This window comes from Leptodactylus fuscus, chromosome 2 (genome assembly GCF_031893055.1).
Source record: "Leptodactylus fuscus isolate aLepFus1 chromosome 2, aLepFus1.hap2, whole genome shotgun sequence".
NCBI classification, from domain to species: domain Eukaryota; kingdom Metazoa; phylum Chordata; class Amphibia; order Anura; family Leptodactylidae; genus Leptodactylus; species Leptodactylus fuscus.
The window spans coordinates 36283387-36304157 of NC_134266.1; positions in this window are offsets into that span (position 1 = coordinate 36283387).

Below are 20771 nucleotides of genomic sequence, written 5' to 3' on the forward strand. Positions count from 1 at the left end.
CTTCTGGGTCTGACCTCTCAGACTGATTCTGGCTCTGACTTCTCAGACTGATTCTGGCCGTGACCTCTCAGACTGCTTCTGGCTATGACCTCTCATACTGATTCCAGTTTTGACCTTTTATACTGCTTCTCGCTCTGACCTCTCACACTGATTATGGCTCTGACCTCTCAGACTGATTCTTGATCTGATCTCTTATACTGATTCTGGCTCTGACCTCTCATACTGCTTCTGGCTCTGACCTCTCAGACTAATTCTGACTCTGACCTCTCATACTGATTCTGGCTCTGATCTCTCATACTGATTTCGGCTCTGACCTCTCAGTCTGATTCCGGCTCTGACCTCTCAGTCTGATTCTGGCTCTGACCTCTCATACTGATTCTGGCTCTGACCTCTCAGACTGATTCTGGCTCTGACCTCTTAGACTGCTTCTGGCTCTGACGTCTAATACTACTTCTGGCTCTGACTTCTCAGACTGATTCTGGTTCTGAACTCTCAGACTGATTCTGGCTCTCATCTCTCAGACTGATTCTGGCTCTGACCTCTCATACTGATTCCGGCTCTGACCTTTCATACTGATTCTGGCTCTGATCTCACACTGATTCTGGCTCTGACCTCTCAGACTGCTTCTGGCTCTGACATCTCATACTTCTTCTGGCTCTGACCTCTTAGACTAATTTTGGCTCTAACTTCTCTGACTGCTTCTGGCTCTGACGTGTCATACTGCTTCTAACTCTGACCTCTTAGATTGATTCTGGCTCTGACCTCTCAGACTAATTCTGGCTTTGACCTCTCATACTGATTCCAGTTTTGACCTTTTATACTGCTTCTCGCTCTGACCTCTCACACTGATTATGGCTCTGACCTCTCAGACTGATTCTTGATCTGATCTCTTATACTGATTCTGGCTCTGACCTCTCATATTGCTTCTGGCTCTGACCTCTCATACTGATTCTGGCTCTGACCTCTCATACTGATTTCTGCTCTGACCTCTCAGTCTGATTCCGGCTCTGACCTCTCAGTCTGATTCCGACTCTGACCTCTCATACGGATTCTGGCTCTGACCTCTCAGACTGATTCTGGCTCTGACCTATCAGACTGATTCTGGCCCTAACGTCTAATACTACTTCTGGCTCTGACTTCTCAGACTGATTCTGGTTCTGAACTCTCAGACTGATTCTGGCTCTCATCTCTCAGACTGATTCTGGCTCTGACCTCTCAGACTGATTCTGGCTCTGATCTCTCAGACTGATTCTGGCTCTGACCTCTCAGACTGATTCTGGCTCTGATCTCTCAGACTGATTCTGGATCTGATCTCTCATACTGATTCTGGCTCTGACCTCTCAGACTGATTCTGGCTCTGACGTCTCAGACTGATTCTGGCCGTGACCTCTCAGACTGCTTCTGGCTCTGACCTCTCATACTGCCTCTGGCTTTGTCCTCTCATACTGATTCCAGTTTTGACCTTTTATACTGCTTCTCGCTCTGACCTCTCACACTGATTATGGCTCTGACCTCTCAGACTGATTCTGTCTCTGATCTCTCATACTGATTCTGGCTCTGACCTCTCATATTGCTTCTGGCTCTGACCTCTCATACTTATTCAGGCTCTGTTTTCTCAGACTGATTCTGGCTCTGACCTCTCAGAATAATTCTGACTCTGACCTCTCATACTAATTCTGGCTCTGACCGCTCATGCTGATTTCGGCTCTGACCTCTCAGTCTGATTCCGGCTCTGACCTCTCATACTGATTCTGGCTCTGATCTCTCATTTTAATTCTGGCTCTAACCTCTCATATTGATTCTGGCTCTAACCTCTCATATTGATTCTGGCTCTGACCTCTCAGACTGATTCTGGCACTGACGTCTCATACTCATTCTGGCTGTAACCTTTCAGACTGATTCTGGTTCTGATCTCATGCTGATTTTTGCTCTGACCTTTGCTCAGACTGCTTCTGGCTCTAACGTCTCATACTGCTTCTGGCTCTGAACTCTCAGACTGATTCTGGCTCTGACCTCTCAGTCTGATTCCGGCTCTGACCTCTCAGACTGATTCTGACTCTGACTTCTCAGACTGATTCTGGCTCTGATCTCTCATATTGATTCTGGCTCTGACATCTCATTCTTCTTCTGGCTCTGACCTCTTAGACTAATTCTGGATCTGACCTCTCTGACTGCTTCTGGCTCTGACGTGTCATACTGCTTCTTACTCTGACCTCTTAGACTGATTCTGGCTCTGACCTCTCAGACTGATTCTGGCTCTGAACTCTCAGACTGATTCTATCTCTGATCTCTCATACTGATTCTGGTTCTGACCTCTTAAACTGCATCTGGGTCTGACCTCTCAGACTGATTCTGGTTCTGACTTCTCAGACTGATTCTGGCCGTGACCTCTCAGACTGCTTCTGGCTTTGACCTCTCATACTGATTCCAGTTTTGACCTTTTATGCAGATTCTCGCTCTGACCTCTCACACTGGTTATGGCTCTGACCTCTCAGACTGATTCTTGATCTGATCTCTTATACTGATTCTGGTTCTGACCTCTCATATTGCTTCTGGCTCTGACCTCTCAGACTAATTCTGACTCTGACCTCTCATACTGATTCTGGCTCTGACCTCTCATACTGATTTCGGCTCTGACCTCTCAGTCTGATTCCGGCTCTGACCTCTCATACTGATTCTGGCTCTGACCGCTCCGACTGATTCTGGCCCTAACGTCTAATACTACTTCTGGCTCTGACTTCTCAGACTGATTCTGGTTCTGAACTCTCAGACTGATTCTGGCTCTGACCTCTCAGACTGATTGTGGCTCTGACCTCTCATACTAATTCTTGCTCTAACCTCTCAGACGGATTCTTGCTCTGACCTCTCATACTGATTCTGGCTCTGACCTCTCAAACTGTTACTGGCTCTGACCTCATACTAATTCTGGCTCTGACCTCTCAGACTGATTCTGGCTCTGACGTCTCATACTTCTTCTGGCTCTGACCTCTCAGACTGATTCCAGCTCTGACCTCTCAGTCTGATTCCGGCTCCGACCTCTCATACTGATTCCGGCTCTGACCTCTCATACTGATTCCGGCTCTGACCTCTCATACTGATTCTGGCTCTGAACTCTGATATTGATTCTGGCTCTGATCTCTCATATTGATTCTGGCTCTGACCTCCCAGACTGATTCTTGCTCTGATCTCTCAGTCTGATTCTGGCTCTGACCTCTCATACTGATTCTGGCTCTGACCTCTCATACTGATTCTAGCTCTGTCCTCTCATACTGATTCCGGCTCTGACCTCTCAGACTGCTTCTGGCTCTGACATCTCATACTTCTTCTGGCTTTGACATCTCAGACTGATACTGGCTCTGACCTCTCAGACTGATTCTAACTCTGACCTCTCAAACTGATTCTGGCTCTGACCTCTCATACTAATTCTGGCTCTAACCTCTCAAACTGATTCTGGCTCTGACCTCTCATACTAATTCTGGCTCTGACCTCTCAGACTGATTCTGGCTCTGTCCTCTCAGACTGATTCTGGCTCTGACCTCTTATACTAATTCTGGCTCTGACCTCTCAGACTGATTCTGGCTCTGAACTCTCAGTCTGATTCCGGCTCTGACCTCTCAGACTGATTCTGGCTCTGACCTCTCAGACTGATTCTGGCTCTGACCTCTCAGACTGATTCTGGCTCTGATCTCTCATACTGAATCTGGCTCTGACCTCTCATAATAATTCTGGCTCTTACCTCTCAGACTGATTCTGGCTCTGACGTCTCATACTGCTTCTGGCTCTGACCTCTTAGACTGATTCCGGCTCTGACCTCTCAGACTTATTCTGGCTCTGACCTCTCACACTGATTCTGGCTCTGACCTCTCATACTTATTCTGGCTCTGACCTCTCAGACTGATTCTGGCTCGGACCTCTCAGACTGATTCTGGCTCTGACCTCTCAGACTGATTCTGGCTCTGACCTCTCAGTCTGATTCCGGCTCTGACGTCTAATTCTACTTCTGGCTCTGACTTCTCAGATTGATTCTGGCTCTGACCTCTCATACTATTTCTGGCTCTGACCTCTCCTACTGATTCTGGTTCTGACCACTCAGACTGATTCTGGCTCTGACCTCTCAGTCTGATTCTGGCTCTGACGTCTAATACTACTTCTGGCTCTGACTTCTCAGACTGATTCTGGCTCTGACCTCTCATACTATTTCTGGCTCTGACCTCTCATACTGATTCTGGCTCTGACCACTCTGACTGATTCTGGCTCTGACCTCTCAGTCTGATTTTGGCTCTATCCTCTCATACTGATTCTGGCTCTGACCTCTCATACTGATTCTGGCTCTGACCTCTCAGACTGATTCTAGCTCTGACCTCTCAGACTGAATCTCGCTCTGACCTCTCATATTGATTCTCGCTCTGACCTCTCATACTAAATCTGGCTCTGACCTCTAAGACTGATTCTGGCTCTGACGTCTCATACTGCTTCTGGCTCTGACCTCTCAGACTGATTCCGGCTCTGACCTCTCAGACTTATTCTGGCTCTGACCTCTCAGACTGATTCTGGCTCTGACCTCTCATACTGATTCTGGCTCTGAGGACTCAGACTTATTCTGTCTCTGACCTCTCATACTGATTCTGACTCTGACGTCTCATACTGCTTCTTGCTCTGACCTCTCAGACTGATTCCGGCTCTGACTACTCAGTCTGATTCCGGCTCTGACCTCTCAGACTGATTCGGGCTCTGACCTCTCAGACTGATTCTGGCTCTGATCTCTCATACTGAATTTGGCTCTGACCTCTCATAATAATTCTGGCTCTTACCTCTAAGACTGATTCTGGCTCTGACGTCTCATACTGCTTCTGGCTCTGACCTCTCAGACTGATTCTGGCTCTGACCTCTCAGACTTATTCTGGCTCTGACCTCTCATACTGATTCTGGCTCTGACCTCTCATACTTATTCTGGCTCTGAACTCTCAGACTGATTCTGGCTCTGACCTCTCAGACTGATTCTGGCTCTGACCTCTCAGACTGATTCTGGCTCTGACTTCTCAGTCTGATTCTGGCTCTGACGTCTAATACTACTTCTGGCTCTGACTTCTCAGACTGATTCTGGCTCTGACCCCTCATACTATTTCTGGCTCTGACCTCTCATACTGATTCTGGCTCTGACCACTCAGACTGATTCTGGCTCTGACCTCTCAGTCTGATTCTGGCTCTGACGTCTAATACTACTTCTGGCTCTGACTTCTCAGACTGATTCTGGCTCTGACCTCTCATACTATTTCTGGCTCTGACCTCTCATACTGATTCTGGCTCTGACCACTCTGACTGATTCTGGCTCTGACCTCTCAGTCTGATTTTGGCTCTGACCTCTCATTCTGATTCTGGCTCTGACCTCTCATACTGATTCTGGCTCTGACCACTCTGACTGATTCTGGCTCTGACCTCTCAGTCTGATTTTGGCTCTGACCTCTCATTCTGATTCTGGCTCTGACCTCTCATACTGATTCTGGCTCTGACCTCTCAGACTGAATCTCGCTCTGACCTCTCATATTGATTCTCGCTCTGACCTCTCATACTAAATCTGGCTCTGACCTCTAAGACTGATTCTGGCTCTGACGTCTCATACTGCTTCTGGCTCTGACCTCTCAGACTGATTCCGGCTCTGACCTCTCAGACTTATTCTGGCTCTGACCTCTCAGACTGATTCTGGCTCTGACCTCTCATACTGATTCTGGCTCTGAGGACTCAGACTTATTCTGTCTCTGACCTCTCATACTGATTCTGACTCTGACGTCTCATACTGCTTCTTGCTCTGACCTCTCAGACTGATTCCGGCTCTGACTTCTCAGTCTGATTCCGGCTCTGACCTCTCAGACTGATTCGGGCTCTGACCTCTCAGACTGATTCTGGCTCTGATCTCTCATACTGAATTTGGCTCTGACCTCTCATAATAATTCTGGCTCTTACCTCTAAGACTGATTCTGGCTCTGACGTCTCATACTGCTTCTGGCTCTGACCTCTCAGACTGATTCTGGCTCTGACCTCTCAGACTTATTCTGGCTCTGACCTCTCATACTGATTCTGGCTCTGACCTCTCATACTTATTCTGGCTCTGAACTCTCAGACTGATTCTGGCTCTGACCTCTCAGACTGATTCTGGCTCTGACCTCTCAGACTGATTCTGGCTCTGACTTCTCAGTCTGATTCTGGCTCTGACGTCTAATACTACTTCTGGCTCTGACTTCTCAGACTGATTCTGGCTCTGACCCCTCATACTATTTCTGGCTCTGACCTCTCATACTGATTCTGGCTCTGACCACTCAGACTGATTCTGGCTCTGACCTCTCAGTCTGATTCTGGCTCTGACGTCTAATACTACTTCTGGCTCTGACTTCTCAGACTGATTCTGGCTCTGACCTCTCATACTATTTCTGGCTCTGACCTCTCATACTGATTCTGACTCTGACCACTCAGACTGATTCTGGCTCTGACCTCTCAGTCTGATTTTGGCTCTGACCTCTCATTCTGATTCTGGCTCTGACCTCTCATACTGATTCTGGCTCTGACCTCTCAGACTGATTCTAGCTCTGACCTCTCAGACTGAATCTCGCTCTGACCTCTCATATTGATTCTGGCTCTGACCTCTCATACTGATTCCGGCTCTGACCTCTCATACTGATTCTGGCTCTGATCTCTCATACTGATTCCGGCTCTGACCTCTCAGACTGATTCTGGCTCGGACCTCTCAGACTGATTCTGGCTCTGACCTCTCAGACTGATTCTGGCTCTGACCTCTCAGTCTGATTCCGGACTTTGACCTCTCATACTGCTTCTGGCTCAGACCTCTCGTACCGATTCTGGCTCTGACTTCTCAGACTGGTTCTGGCTCTGTACTCTCAGACTGATTCTGGCTCTGACCTCTTATACTAATTCTGGCTCTGACCTCTCAGACTGATTCTGGCTCTGAGCTCTCAGTCTGATTCCAGCTCTGACCTCTCAGACTGATTCTGGCTCTGACCTCTCAGACTGATTCTGGCTCTGACCTCTCAGACTGATTCTGGCTCTGATCTCTCATGCTGAATCTGGCTCTGACCTCTCATAATAATTCTGGCTCTTACCTCTCAGACTGATTCTAGCTCTGACGTCTCATACTGCTTCTGGCTCTGACCTCTTAGACTGCTTCCGGCTCTGACCTCTCACACTGATTCTGGCTCTGACCTCTCATACTTATTCTGGCTCTGACCTCTCAGACTGATTCTGGCTCGGACCTCTCAGACTGATTCTGGCTCTGACCTCTCAGACTGATTCTGGCTCTGACCCCTCAGTCTGATTCTGGCTCTGACGTCTAATACTACTTCTGGCTCTGACTTCTCATACTGATTCTGGCTCTGACCTCTCATACTATTTCTGGCTCTGACCTCTCATACTGATTCTGGCTCTGACCACTCAGACTGATTCTGGCTCTGACCTCTCAGTCTGATTCTGGCTCTGACGTCTAATACTACTTCTGGCTCTGACTTCTCAGACTGATTCTGGCTCTGACCTCTCATACTATTTCTGGCTCTGACCTCTCATACTGATTCTGGCTCTGACCACTCAGACTGATTCTGGCTCTGACCTCTCAGTCTGATTTTGGCTCTGTCCTCTTATACTGATTCTGGCTCTGACCTCTCATACTGATTCTGGCTCTGACCTCTCAGACTGATTCTAGCTCTGACCTCTCAGACTGAATCTCGCTCTGACCTCTCATATTGATTTTGGCTCTGAACCTCTCATACTAATTCTGGCTCTGACCTCTTAGACTGATTCTGGCTCTGACCTCTTAGACTGATTCTGGCTCTGACGTCTCATACTGCTTCTGGCTCTGACCTCTCAGACTGATTCCGGCTCTGACCTCTCAGACTTATTCTGGCTCTGACCTCTCAGACTGATTCTGGCTCTGACCTCTCAGACTGATTCTGGCTCTGATCTCTCATACTGAATCTGGCTCTGACCTCTCATAATAATTCTGGCTCTTACCTCTAAGACTGATTCTGGCTCTGACGTCTCATACTGCTTCTGGCTCTGACCTCTCAGACTGATTTTGGCTCTGACCTCTCAGACTTATTCTGGCTCTGTCCTCTCATACGGATTCTGGCTCTGACCTCTCATACTTATTCTGGCTCTGACTTCTCAGACTGATTCTAGCTCTGACCTCTCAGACTGAATCTCGCTCTGACCTCTCATATTGATTCTGGCTCATACCTCTCATACTAATTCTGGCTCTGACCTCTCAGACTGATTCTGGCTGTGACGTCTCATACTGCTTCTGGCTCTGACCTCTCAGACTGATTCCGGCTCTGACCTCTCAGACTTATTCTGGCTCTGACCTCTCAGACTTATTCTGGCTCTGACCTCTCATACTGATTCTGGCTCTGAGGACTCAGACTTATTCTGTCTCTGACCTCTCATACTGATTCTGACTCTGACGTCTCATACTGCTTCTTGCTCTGACCTCTCAGACTGATTCCGGCTCTGACCTCTCAGTCTGATTCCGGCTCTGACCTCTCAGACTGATTCGGGCTCTGACCTCTCAGACTGATTCTGGCTCTGATCTCTCATACTGAATCTGGCTCTGACCTCTTATAATAATTCTGGCTCTTACCTCTAAGACTGATTCTGGCTCTGACGTCTCATACTGCTTCTGGCTCTGACCTCTCAGACTGATTCTGGCTCTGACCTCTCAGACTTGTTCTGGCTCTGACCTCTCATACTGATTCTGGCTCTGACCTCTCATACTTATTCTGGCTCTGACCTCTCAGACTGATTCTGGCTCTGACCTCTCAGACTGATTCTGGCTCTGACCTCTCAGACTGATTCTGGCTCTGACTTCTCAGTCTGATTCTGGCTCTGACGTCCAATACTACTTCTGGCTCTGACTTCTCAGACTGATTCTGGCTCTGACCCCTCATACTATTTCTGGCTCTGACCTCTCATACTGATTCTGGCTCTGACCACTCAGACTTATTCTAGCTCTGACCTCTCAGTCTGATTCTGGCTCTGACGTCTAATTCTACTTCTGGCTCTGACTTCTCAGACTGATTCTGGCTCTGACCTCTCATACTATTTCTGGCTCTGACCTCTCATACTGATTCTGGCTCTGACCATTCAGACTGATTCTGGCTCTGACCTCTCAGTCTGATTTTGGCTCTGACCTCTCACACTGATTATGGCTCTGACCTCTCAGAGTGATTCTGTCTCTGATCTCTCATACTGATTCTGGCTCTGACCTCTCATATTGCTTCTGGCTCTGACCTCTCATACTGATTCCGGCTCTGTTTTCTCAGACTGATTCTGGCTCTGACCTCTCAGAATAATTCTGACTCTGACCTCTCATACTAATTCTGGCTCTGACCGCTCATGCTGATTTCGGCTCTGACCTCTCAGTCTGATTCCGGCTCTGACCTCTCATACTGGTTCTGGCTCTGATCTCTCATTCTGATTCTGGCTCTAACCTCTCATATTGATTCTGGCTCTGACCTCTCAGACTGATTCTGGCTCTGACGTCTCATACTCATTCTGGCTGGAACCTCTCAGACTGATTCTGGTTCTGATCTCATGCTGATTTTTGCTCTGACCTTTTATACTGCTTCTGGCTCTGACCTCTCAGACTGCTTCTGGCTCTAACGTCTCATACTGCTTCTGGCTCTGACCTCTCAGACTGATTCTGGCTCTGACCTCTCAGTCTGATTCCGGCTCTGACCTCTCAGACTGATTCTGACTCTGACCTCTCAGACTCATTCTGGCTCTGATCTCTCATATTGATTCTGGCTCTGACATCTAATACTTCTTCTGGCTCTGACCTCTTAGACTAATTTTGGCTCTGACCTCTCTGACTGTTTCTGGCTCTGACGTGTCATACTGCTTCTTACTCTGACCTCTTAGACTGATTCTGGCTCTGACCTCTCAGACTGATTCTGGCTCTGAACTCTCAGACTGATTCTATCTCTGATCTACCATACTGATTCTGGTTCTTACCTCTTAAACTGCATCTGGGTCTGACCTCTCAGACTGATTCTGGTTCTGACTTCTCAGACTGATTCTGGCCGTGACCTCTCAGACTTATTCTGGCTCTGACCTCTCAGACTGATTCTGGCTCTGACCTCTCAGACTGATTCTGGCTCTGATCTCTCATACTGAATCTGGCTCTGACCTCTCATAATAATTCTGGCTCTTACCTCTAAGACTGATTCTGGCTCTGACGTCTCATACTGCTTCTGGCTCTGACCTCTCAGACTGATTCCGGCTCTGACCTCTCAGACTTATTCTGGCTCTGACCTCTCAGACTGATTCTGGCTCTGACCTCTCAGACTGATTCTGGCTCTGATCTCTCATACTGAATCTGGCTCTGACCTCTCATAATAATTCTGGCTCTTACTTCTAAGACTGATTCTGGCTCTGACGTCTCATACTGCTTCTGGCTCTGACCTCTCAGACTGATTTTGGCTCTGACCTCTCAGACTTATTCTGGCTCTGTCCTCTCATACGGATTCTGGCTCTGACCTCTCATACTTATTCTGGCTCTGACTTCTCAGACTGATTCTAGCTCTGACCTCTCAGACTGAATCTCGCTCTGACCTCTCATATTGATTCTGGCTCATACCTCTCATACTAATTCTGGCTCTGACCTCTCAGACTGATTCTGGCTGTGACGTCTCATACTGCTTCTGGCTCTGACCTCTCAGACTGATTCCGGCTCTGACCTCTCAGACTTATTCTGGCTCTGACCTCTCAGACTTATTCTGGCTCTGACCTCTCATACTGATTCTGGCTCTGAGGACTCAGACTTATTCTGTCTCTGACCTCTCATACTGATTCTGACTCTGACGTCTCATACTGCTTCTTGCTCTGACCTCTCAGACTGATTCCGGCTCTGACCTCTCAGTCTGATTCCGGCTCTGACCTCTCAGACTGATTCGGGCTCTGACCTCTCAGACTGATTCTGGCTCTGATCTCTCATACTGAATCTGGCTCTGACCTCTTATAATAATTCTGGCTCTTACCTCTAAGACTGATTCTGGCTCTGACGTCTCATACTGCTTCTGGCTCTGACCTCTCAGACTGATTCTGGCTCTGACCTCTCAGACTTGTTCTGGCTCTGACCTCTCATACTGATTCTGGCTCTGACCTCTCATACTTATTCTGGCTCTGACCTCTCAGACTGATTCTGGCTCTGACCTCTCAGACTGATTCTGGCTCTGACCTCTCAGACTGATTCTGGCTCTGACTTCTCAGTCTGATTCTGGCTCTGACGTCCAATACTACTTCTGGCTCTGACTTCTCAGACTGATTCTGGCTCTGACCCCTCATACTATTTCTGGCTCTGACCTCTCATACTGATTCTGGCTCTGACCACTCAGACTTATTCTAGCTCTGACCTCTCAGTCTGATTCTGGCTCTGACGTCTAATTCTACTTCTGGCTCTGACTTCTCAGACTGATTCTGGCTCTGACCTCTCATACTATTTCTGGCTCTGACCTCTCATACTGATTCTGGCTCTGACCATTCAGACTGATTCTGGCTCTGACCTCTCAGTCTGATTTTGGCTCTGACCTCTCACACTGATTATGGCTCTGACCTCTCAGAGTGATTCTGTCTCTGATCTCTCATACTGATTCTGGCTCTGACCTCTCATATTGCTTCTGGCTCTGACCTCTCATACTGATTCCGGCTCTGTTTTCTCAGACTGATTCTGGCTCTGACCTCTCAGAATAATTCTGACTCTGACCTCTCATACTAATTCTGGCTCTGACCGCTCATGCTGATTTCGGCTCTGACCTCTCAGTCTGATTCCGGCTCTGACCTCTCATACTGGTTCTGGCTCTGATCTCTCATTCTGATTCTGGCTCTAACCTCTCATATTGATTCTGGCTCTGACCTCTCAGACTGATTCTGGCTCTGACGTCTCATACTCATTCTGGCTGGAACCTCTCAGACTGATTCTGGTTCTGATCTCATGCTGATTTTTGCTCTGACCTTTTATACTGCTTCTGGCTCTGACCTCTCAGACTGCTTCTGGCTCTAACGTCTCATACTGCTTCTGGCTCTGACCTCTCAGACTGATTCTGGCTCTGACCTCTCAGTCTGATTCCGGCTCTGACCTCTCAGACTGATTCTGACTCTGACCTCTCAGACTCATTCTGGCTCTGATCTCTCATATTGATTCTGGCTCTGACATCTAATACTTCTTCTGGCTCTGACCTCTTAGACTAATTTTGGCTCTGACCTCTCTGACTGCTTCTGGCTCTGACGTGTCATACTGCTTCTTACTCTGACCTCTTAGACTGATTCTGGCTCTGACCTCTCAGACTGATTCTGGCTCTGAACTCTCAGACTGATTCTATCTCTGATCTACCATACTGATTCTGGTTCTGACCTCTTAAACTGCATCTGGGTCTGACCTCTCAGACTGATTCTGGTTCTGACTTCTCGGACTGATTCTGGCCGTGACCTCTCAGACTGCTTCTGGCTTTGACCTCTCATACTGATTCCAGTTTTGACCTTTTATACAGATTCTCGCTCTGACCTCTCACACTGATTATGGCTCTGACCTCTCAGACTGATTCTTGATCTGATCTCTTATAGTGATTCTGGTTCTCACCTCTCATATTGCTTCTGGCTCTGACCTCTCAGACTAATTCTGACTCTGACCTCTCATACTGATTCTGGCTCTGACCTCTCATACTGATTTCGGCTCTGACCTCTCAGTCTGATTCCGGCTCTGACCTCTCATACTGATTCCGGCTCTGACCTCTCATTCTGATTCTGGCTCTGACCTCTCATACTGATTCTGGCTCTGACCTCTCAGACTGATTCTAGCTCTGACCTCTCAGACTGAATCTCGCTCTGACCTCTCATATTGATTCTGGCTCTGACCTCTCATACTGATTCCGGCTCTGACCTCTCATACTGATTCTGGCTCTGATCTCTCATACTGATTCCGGCTCTGACCTCTCAGACTGATTCTGGCTCGGACCTCTCAGACTGATTCTGGCTCTGACCTCTTAGACTGATTCTGGCTCTGACCTCTCAGTCTGATTCCGGACTTTGACCTCTCATACTGCTTCTGGCTCAGACCTCTCGTACCGATTCTGGCTCTGACTTCTCAGACTGGTTCTGGCTCTGTACTCTCAGACTGATTCTGGCTCTGACCTCTTATACTAATTCTGGCTCTGACCTCTCAGACTGATTCTGGCTCTGAGCTCTCAGTCTGATTCCAGCTCTGACCTCTCAGACTGATTCTGGCTCTGACCTCTCAGACTGATTCTGGCTCTGACCTCTCAGACTGATTCTGGCTCTGATCTCTCATACTGAATCTGGCTCTGACCTCTCATAATAATTCTGGCTCTTACCTCTCAGACTGATTCTAGCTCTGACGTCTCATACTGCTTCTGGCTCTGACCTCTTAGACTGCTTCCGGCTCTGACCTCTCACACTGATTCTGGCTCTGACCTCTCATACTTATTCTGGCTCTGACCTCTCAGACTGATTCTGGCTCGGACCTCTCAGACTGATTCTGGCTCTGACCTCTCAGACTGATTCTGGCTCTGACCCCTCAGTCTGATTCTGGCTCTGACGTCTAATACTACTTCTGGCTCTGACTTCTCATACTGATTCTGGCTCTGACCTCTCATACTATTTCTGGCTCTGACCTCTCATACTGATTCTGGCTCTGACCACTCAGACTGATTCTGGCTCTGACCTCTCAGTCTGATTCTGGCTCTGACGTCTAATACTACTTCTGGCTCTGACTTCTCAGACTGATTCTGGCTCTGACCTCTCATACTATTTCTGGCTCTGACCTCTCATACTGATTCTGGCTCTGACCACTCAGACTGATTCTGGCTCTGACCTCTCAGTCTGATTTTGGCTCTGTCCTCTCATACTGATTCTGGCTCTGACCTCTCATACTGATTCTGGCTCTGACCTCTCAGACTGATTCTAGCTCTGACCTCTCAGACTGAATCTCGCTCTGACCTCTCATATTGATTTTGGCTCTGAACCTCTCATACTAATTCTGGCTCTGACCTCTTAGACTGATTCTGGCTCTGACCTCTTAGACTGATTCTGGCTCTGACGTCTCATACTGCTTCTGGCTCTGACCTCTCAGACTGATTCCGGCTCTGACCTCTCAGACTTATTCTGGCTCTGACCTCTCAGACTGATTCTGGCTCTGACCTCTCAGACTGATTCTGGCTCTGATCTCTCATACTGAATCTGGCTCTGACCTCTCATAATAATTCTGGCTCTTACCTCTAAGACTGATTCTGGCTCTGACGTCTCATACTGCTTCTGGCTCTGACCTCTCAGACTGATTTTGGCTCTGACCTCTCAGACTTATTCTGGCTCTGTCCTCTCATACGGATTCTGGCTCTGACCTCTCATACTTATTCTGGCTCTGACTTCTCAGACTGATTCTAGCTCTGACCTCTCAGACTGAATCTCGCTCTGACCTCTCATATTGATTCTGGCTCTTACCTCTCATACTAATTCTGGCTCTGACCTCTCAGACTGATTCTGGCTGTGACGTCTCATACTGCTTCTGGCTCTGACCTCTCAGACTGATTCCGGCTCTGACCTCTCAGACTTATTCTGGCTCTGACCTCTCAGACTTATTCTGGCTCTGACCTCTCATACTGATTCTGGCTCTGAGGACTCAGACTTATTCTGTCTCTGACCTTTTATACTGATTCTGACTCTGACGTCTCATACTGTTTCTTGCTCTGACCTCTCAGACTGATTCCGGCTCTGACCTCTCAGTCTGATTCCGGCTCTGACCTCTCAGACTGATTCGGGCTCTGACCTCTCAGACTGATTCTGGCTCTGATCTCTCATACTGAATCTGGCTCTGACCTCTTATAATAATTCTGGCTCTTACCTCTAAGACTGATTCTGGCTCTGACGTCTCATACTGCTTCTGGCTCTGACCTCTCAGACTGATTCTGGCTCTGACCTCTCAGACTTGTTCTGGCTCTGACCTCTCATACTGATTCTGGCTCTGACCTCTCATACTTATTCTGGCTCTGACCTCTCAGACTGATTCTGGCTCTGACCTCTCAGACTGATTCTGGCTCTGACCTCTCAGGCTGCATTCACACGGAGTAAACGCTGGCGTTTTTTGTGTGTTTTTTGCACATAGCGCCGCGTTTACGCCGCGTAGCGTCGCGTTAACGCCGCGTATACGCCGCGTTAATGCCGGGCAACGCCACCGCTAAATAGCGCGGCGTTAACGCGGCGTATACGCGGCGTTAACGCGACGCTACGCGGCGTAAACGCGGCGCTATGTGCAAAAAACACACAAAAACGCCAGCGTTTACTCCGTGTGAATGCAGCCTCAGACTGATTCTGGCTCTGACTTCTCAGTCTGATTCTGGCTCTGACGTCTAATACTACTTCTGGCTCTGACTTCTCAGACTGATTCTGGCTCTGACCCCTCATACTATTTCTGGCTCTGACCTCTCATACTGATTCTGGCTCTGACCACTCAGACTTATTCTAGCTCTGACCTCTCAGTCTGATTCTGGCTCTGACGTCTAATTCTACTTCTGGCTCTGACTTCTCAGACTGATTCTGGCTCTGACCTCTCATACTATTTCTGGCTCTGACCTCTCATACTGATTCTGGCTCTGACCATTCAGACTGATTCTGGCTCTGACCTCTCAGTCTGATTTTGGCTCTGACCTCTCACACTGATTATGGCTCTGACCTCTCAGAGTGATTCTGTCTCTGATCTCTCATACTGATTCTGGCTCTGACCTCTCATATTGCTTCTGGCTCTGACCTCTCATACTGATTCCGGCTCTGTTTTCTCAGACTGATTCTGGCTCTGACCTCTCAGAATAATTCTGACTCTGACCTCTCATACTAATTCTGGCTCTGACCTCTCAGACTGATTCTGGCTCTGACTTCTCAGTCTGATTCTGGCTCTGACGTCTAATACTACTTCTGGCTCTGACTTCTCAGACTGATTCTGGCTCTGACCCCTCATACTATTTCTGGCTCTGACCTCTCATACTGATTCTGGCTCTGACCACTCAGACTTATTCTAGCTCTGACCTCTCAGTCTGATTCTGGCTCTGACGTCTAATTCTACTTCTGGCTCTGACTTCTCAGACTGATTCTGGCTCTGACCTCTCATACTATTTCTGGCTCTGACCTCTCATACTGATTCTGGCTCTGACCATTCCGACTGATTCTGGCTCTGACCTCTCAGTCTGATTTTGGCTCTGACCTCTCACACTGATTATGGCTCTGACCTCTCAGAGTGATTCTGTCTCTGATCTCTCATACTGATTCTGGCTCTGACCTCTCATATTGCTTCTGGCTCTGACCTCTCATACTGATTCCGGCTCTGTTTTCTCAGACTGATTCTGGCTCTGACCTCTCAGAATAATTCTGACTCTGACCTCTCATACTAATTCTGGCTCTGACCGCTCATGCTGATTTCGGCTCTGACCTCTCAGTCTGATTCCGGCTCTGACCTCTCATACTGGTTCTGGCTCTGATCTCTCATTCTGATTCTGGCTCTAACCTCTCATATTGATTCTGGCTCTGACCTCTCAGACTGATTCTGGCTCTGACGTCTCATACTCATTCTGGCTGGAACCTCTCAGACTGATTCTGGTTCTGATCTCATGCTGATTTTTGCTCTGACCTTTTATACTGCTTCTGGCTCTGACCTCTCAGACTGCTTCTGGCTCTAACGTCTCATACTGCTTCTGGCTCTGACCTCTCAGACTGATTCTGGCTCTGACCTCTCAGTCTGATTCCGGCTCTGACCTCTCAGACTGATTCTGACTCTGACCTCTCAGACTCATTCTGGCTCTGATCTCTCATATTGATTCTGACTCTGACATCTAATATTTCTTCTGGCTCTGACCTCTTAGACTAATTTTGGCTCTTACCTCTCTGACTGCTTCTGGCTCTGACGTGTCATACTGCTTCTTACTCTGACCTCTTAGACTGATTCTGGCTCTGACCTCTCAGACTGATTCTGGCTCTGAACTCTCAGACTGATTCTATCTCTGATCTACCATACTGATTCTGGTTCTGACCTCTTAAACTGCATCTGGGTCTGACCTCTCAGACTGATTCTGGTTCTGACTTCTCAGACTGATTCTGGCCGTGACCTCTCAGACTGCTTCTGGCTTTGACCTCTCATACTGATTCCAGTTTTGACCTTTTATACAGATTCTCGCTCTGACCTCTCACACTGATTATGGCTCTGACCTCTCAGACTGATTCTTGATCTGATCTCTTATAGTGATTCTGGTTCTCACCTCTCATATTGCTTCTGGCTCTGACCTCTCAGACTAATTCTGACTCTGACCTCTCATACTGATTCTGGCTCTGACCTCTCATACTGATTTCGGCTCTGACCTCTCAGTCTGATTCCGGCTCTGACCTCTCATACTGATTCCGGCTCTGACCTCTCAGACTGATTCTGGCTCTGACCGCTCCGACTGATTCTGGCCCTAACGTCTAATACTACTTCTGGCTCTGACTTCTCAGACTGATTCTGGTTCTGAACTCTCAGACTGATTCTGGCTCTGACCTCTCAGACTGATTCTGGGTCTGATCTCTCAGACTGATTCTGGCTCTGACCTCTCAGACTGATTCTGGCTCTGATCTCTCAGACTGATTCCTGCTCTGACTTCTCATACTGATTCTGGCTCTGACCTCTCAGACTGATTCTGGCTCTGACCTCTCATACTGATTCTGGCTCTGACCTCTCATACTGATTCTGGCTCTTACCTCTCAGACAGATTCTGGCTCTGACCTCTCAGACTGATTGTGGCTCTGAACTCTCAGACTGATTCTATCTCTGATCTCTCATACTGATTCTGGTTCTGACCTCTTAAACTGCATCTGGGTCTGACCTCTCAGACTGATTCTGGTTCTGACTTCTCAGACTGATTCTGGCCGTGACCTCTCAGACTGCTTCTGGCTTTGACCTCTCATACTGATTCCAGTTTTGACCTTTTATACAGATTCTCGCTCTGACCTCTCACACTGATTATGGCTCTGACCTCTCAGACTGATTCTTGATCTGATCTTTTATACTGATTCTGGTTCTGACCTCTCATATTGCTTCTGGCTCTGACCTCTCAGACTAATTCTGACTCTGACCTCTCATACTGATTCTGGCTCTGACCTCTCATACTGATTTCGGCTCTGACCTCTCAGTCTGATTCCGGCTCTGACCTCTCATACTGATTCCGGCTCTGACCTCTCAGACTGATTCTGGCTCTGACCGCTCCGACTGATTCTGGCCCTAACGTCTAATACTTCTTCTGGCTCTGACTTCTCAGACTGATTCTGGTTCTGAACTCTCAGACTGATTTTGGCTCTGACCTCTCAGACTGATTCTGGCTCTGACCTCTCAGACTGATTCTGGCTCTGATCTCTCAGACTGATTCCTGCTCTGACTTCTCATACTGATTCTGGCTCTGACCTCTCAGACTGATTCTGGCTCTGACCTCTCATACTGATTCTGGCTCTGACCTCTCATACTGATTCTGGCTCTTACCTCTCAGACTGATTCTGGCTCTGACCTCTCAGAATAATTCTGACTCTGACCTCTCATACTAATTCTGGCTCTGACCGCTCATGCTGATTTCGGCTCTGACCTCTCAGTCTGATTCCGGCTCTGACCTCTCATACTGATTCTGGCTCTGATCTCTCATTCTGATTCTGGCTCTAACCTCTCATATTGATTCTGGCTCTGACCTCTCAGACTTATTCTGGCTCTGACGTCTCATACTCATTCTGGCTGTAACCTCTCAGACTGATTCTGGTTCTGATCTCATGCAAATTTTTGCTCTGACCTTTTATACTGCTTCTGGCTCTGACCTCTCAGACTGTTTCTGGCTCTAACGTCTCATACTGCTTCTGGCTCTGACCTCTCAGACTGATTCTGGCTCTGACCTCTCAGTCTGATTCCGGCTCTGACCTCTCAGACTAATTCTGACTCTGACCTCTCAGACTGATTCTGGCTCTGATCTCTCATATTGATTCTGGCTCTGACATCTCATACTTCTTTTGGCTCTGACCTCTTAGACTAATTTTAGCTCTGACCTCTCTGACTGCTTCTGGCTCTGACGTGTCATACTGCTTCTTACTCTGACCTCTTCTACTGATTCTGGCTCTGACCTCTCAGACTGATTCTGGCTCTGAACTCTCAGACTGATTCTATCTCTGATCTTTCATACTGATTCTGGTTCTGACCTCTTAAACTGCAACTGGGTCTGACCTCTCAGACTGATTCTGGTTCTGACTTCTCAGACTGATTCTGGCCGTGACCTCTCAGACTGCTTCTGGCTTTGACCTCTCATACTGATTCCAGTTTTGACCTTTTATACAGATTCTCGCTTTGACCTCTCACACTGATTATGGCTCTGACCTCTCAGACTGATTCTTGATCTGATCTCTTATACTGATTCATGTTCTGACCTCTCATATTGCTTCTGGCTCTGACCTCTCAGACTAATTCTGACTCTGACCTCTCATACTGATTCTGGCTCTGACCTCTCATACTGATTTCGGCTCTGACCTATCAGTCTGATTCCGGCTCCGACCTCTCATACTGATTCCGGCTCTGACCTCTCAGACTGATTCTGGCTCTGACCACTCCGACTGATTCTGGCCCTAACGTCTAATACTACTTCTGGCTCTGACTTCTCAGACTGATTCTGGTTCTGAACTCTCAGACTGATTCTGGCTCTCATCTCTCAGACTGATTCTGGCTCTGACCTCTCAGAATGATTCTGGCTCTGACTTCTCATACTGATTCTGGCTCTGACCTCTCAGACTGATTCTGGCTCTGACCTCTCAGACTGATTCTGGCTCTGACCTCTCATACTGATTCTGGCTCTTACCTCTCAGACTGATTCTGGCTCTGACCTCTCAGACTGATTGTGGCTCTGACCTCTCATACTAATTCTTGCTCTAACCTCTCAGACGGATTCTTGCTCTGACCTCTCATACTGATTCTGGCTCTGACCTCTCAAACTGTTCCTGGCTCTGACCTCATACTAATTCTGGCTCTGACCTCTCAGACTGATTCTGGCTCTGACGTCTCATACTTCTTCTGGCTCTGACCTCTCAGACTGATTCCAGCTCTGACCTCTCAGTCTGATTCCGGCTCTGACCTCTCATACTGATTCCGTCTCTGACCTCTCATACTGATTCCGGCTCTGACCTCTAATACTGATTCTGGCTATGATCTCTGATATTGATTCTGGCTCTGATCTCTCATATTGATTCTGGCTCTGACCTCCCAGACTGATTCTTGCTCTGATCTCTCAGTCTGATTCTGGCTCTGACCTCTCATACTGATTCTGGCTCAGACCTCTCATACTGATTCTAGCTCTGTCCTCTCATACTGATTCCGGCTCTGACCTCTCAGACTGCTTCTGGCTCTGACATCTCATACTTCTTCTGGCTTTGACCTCTCAGACTGATTCTGGCTCTGACCTCTCAGACTGATTTTGACTCTGACCTCTCAAACTAATTCTGGCTCTGACCTCTCATACTAATTCTGGCTCTGACCTCTCAAACTGATTCTGGCTCTGACCTCTCAGACTGATTCTGGCTCTGACCTCTCAGACTGATTCTGGCTCTGACCTCTCATACTGATTCTGACTCTCACATCTCATACTGATTCTGGCTCTGACCTCTCAGTCTGATTCCGGACTTTGACCTCTCATACTGCTTCTGGCTCAGACCTCTCGTACCGA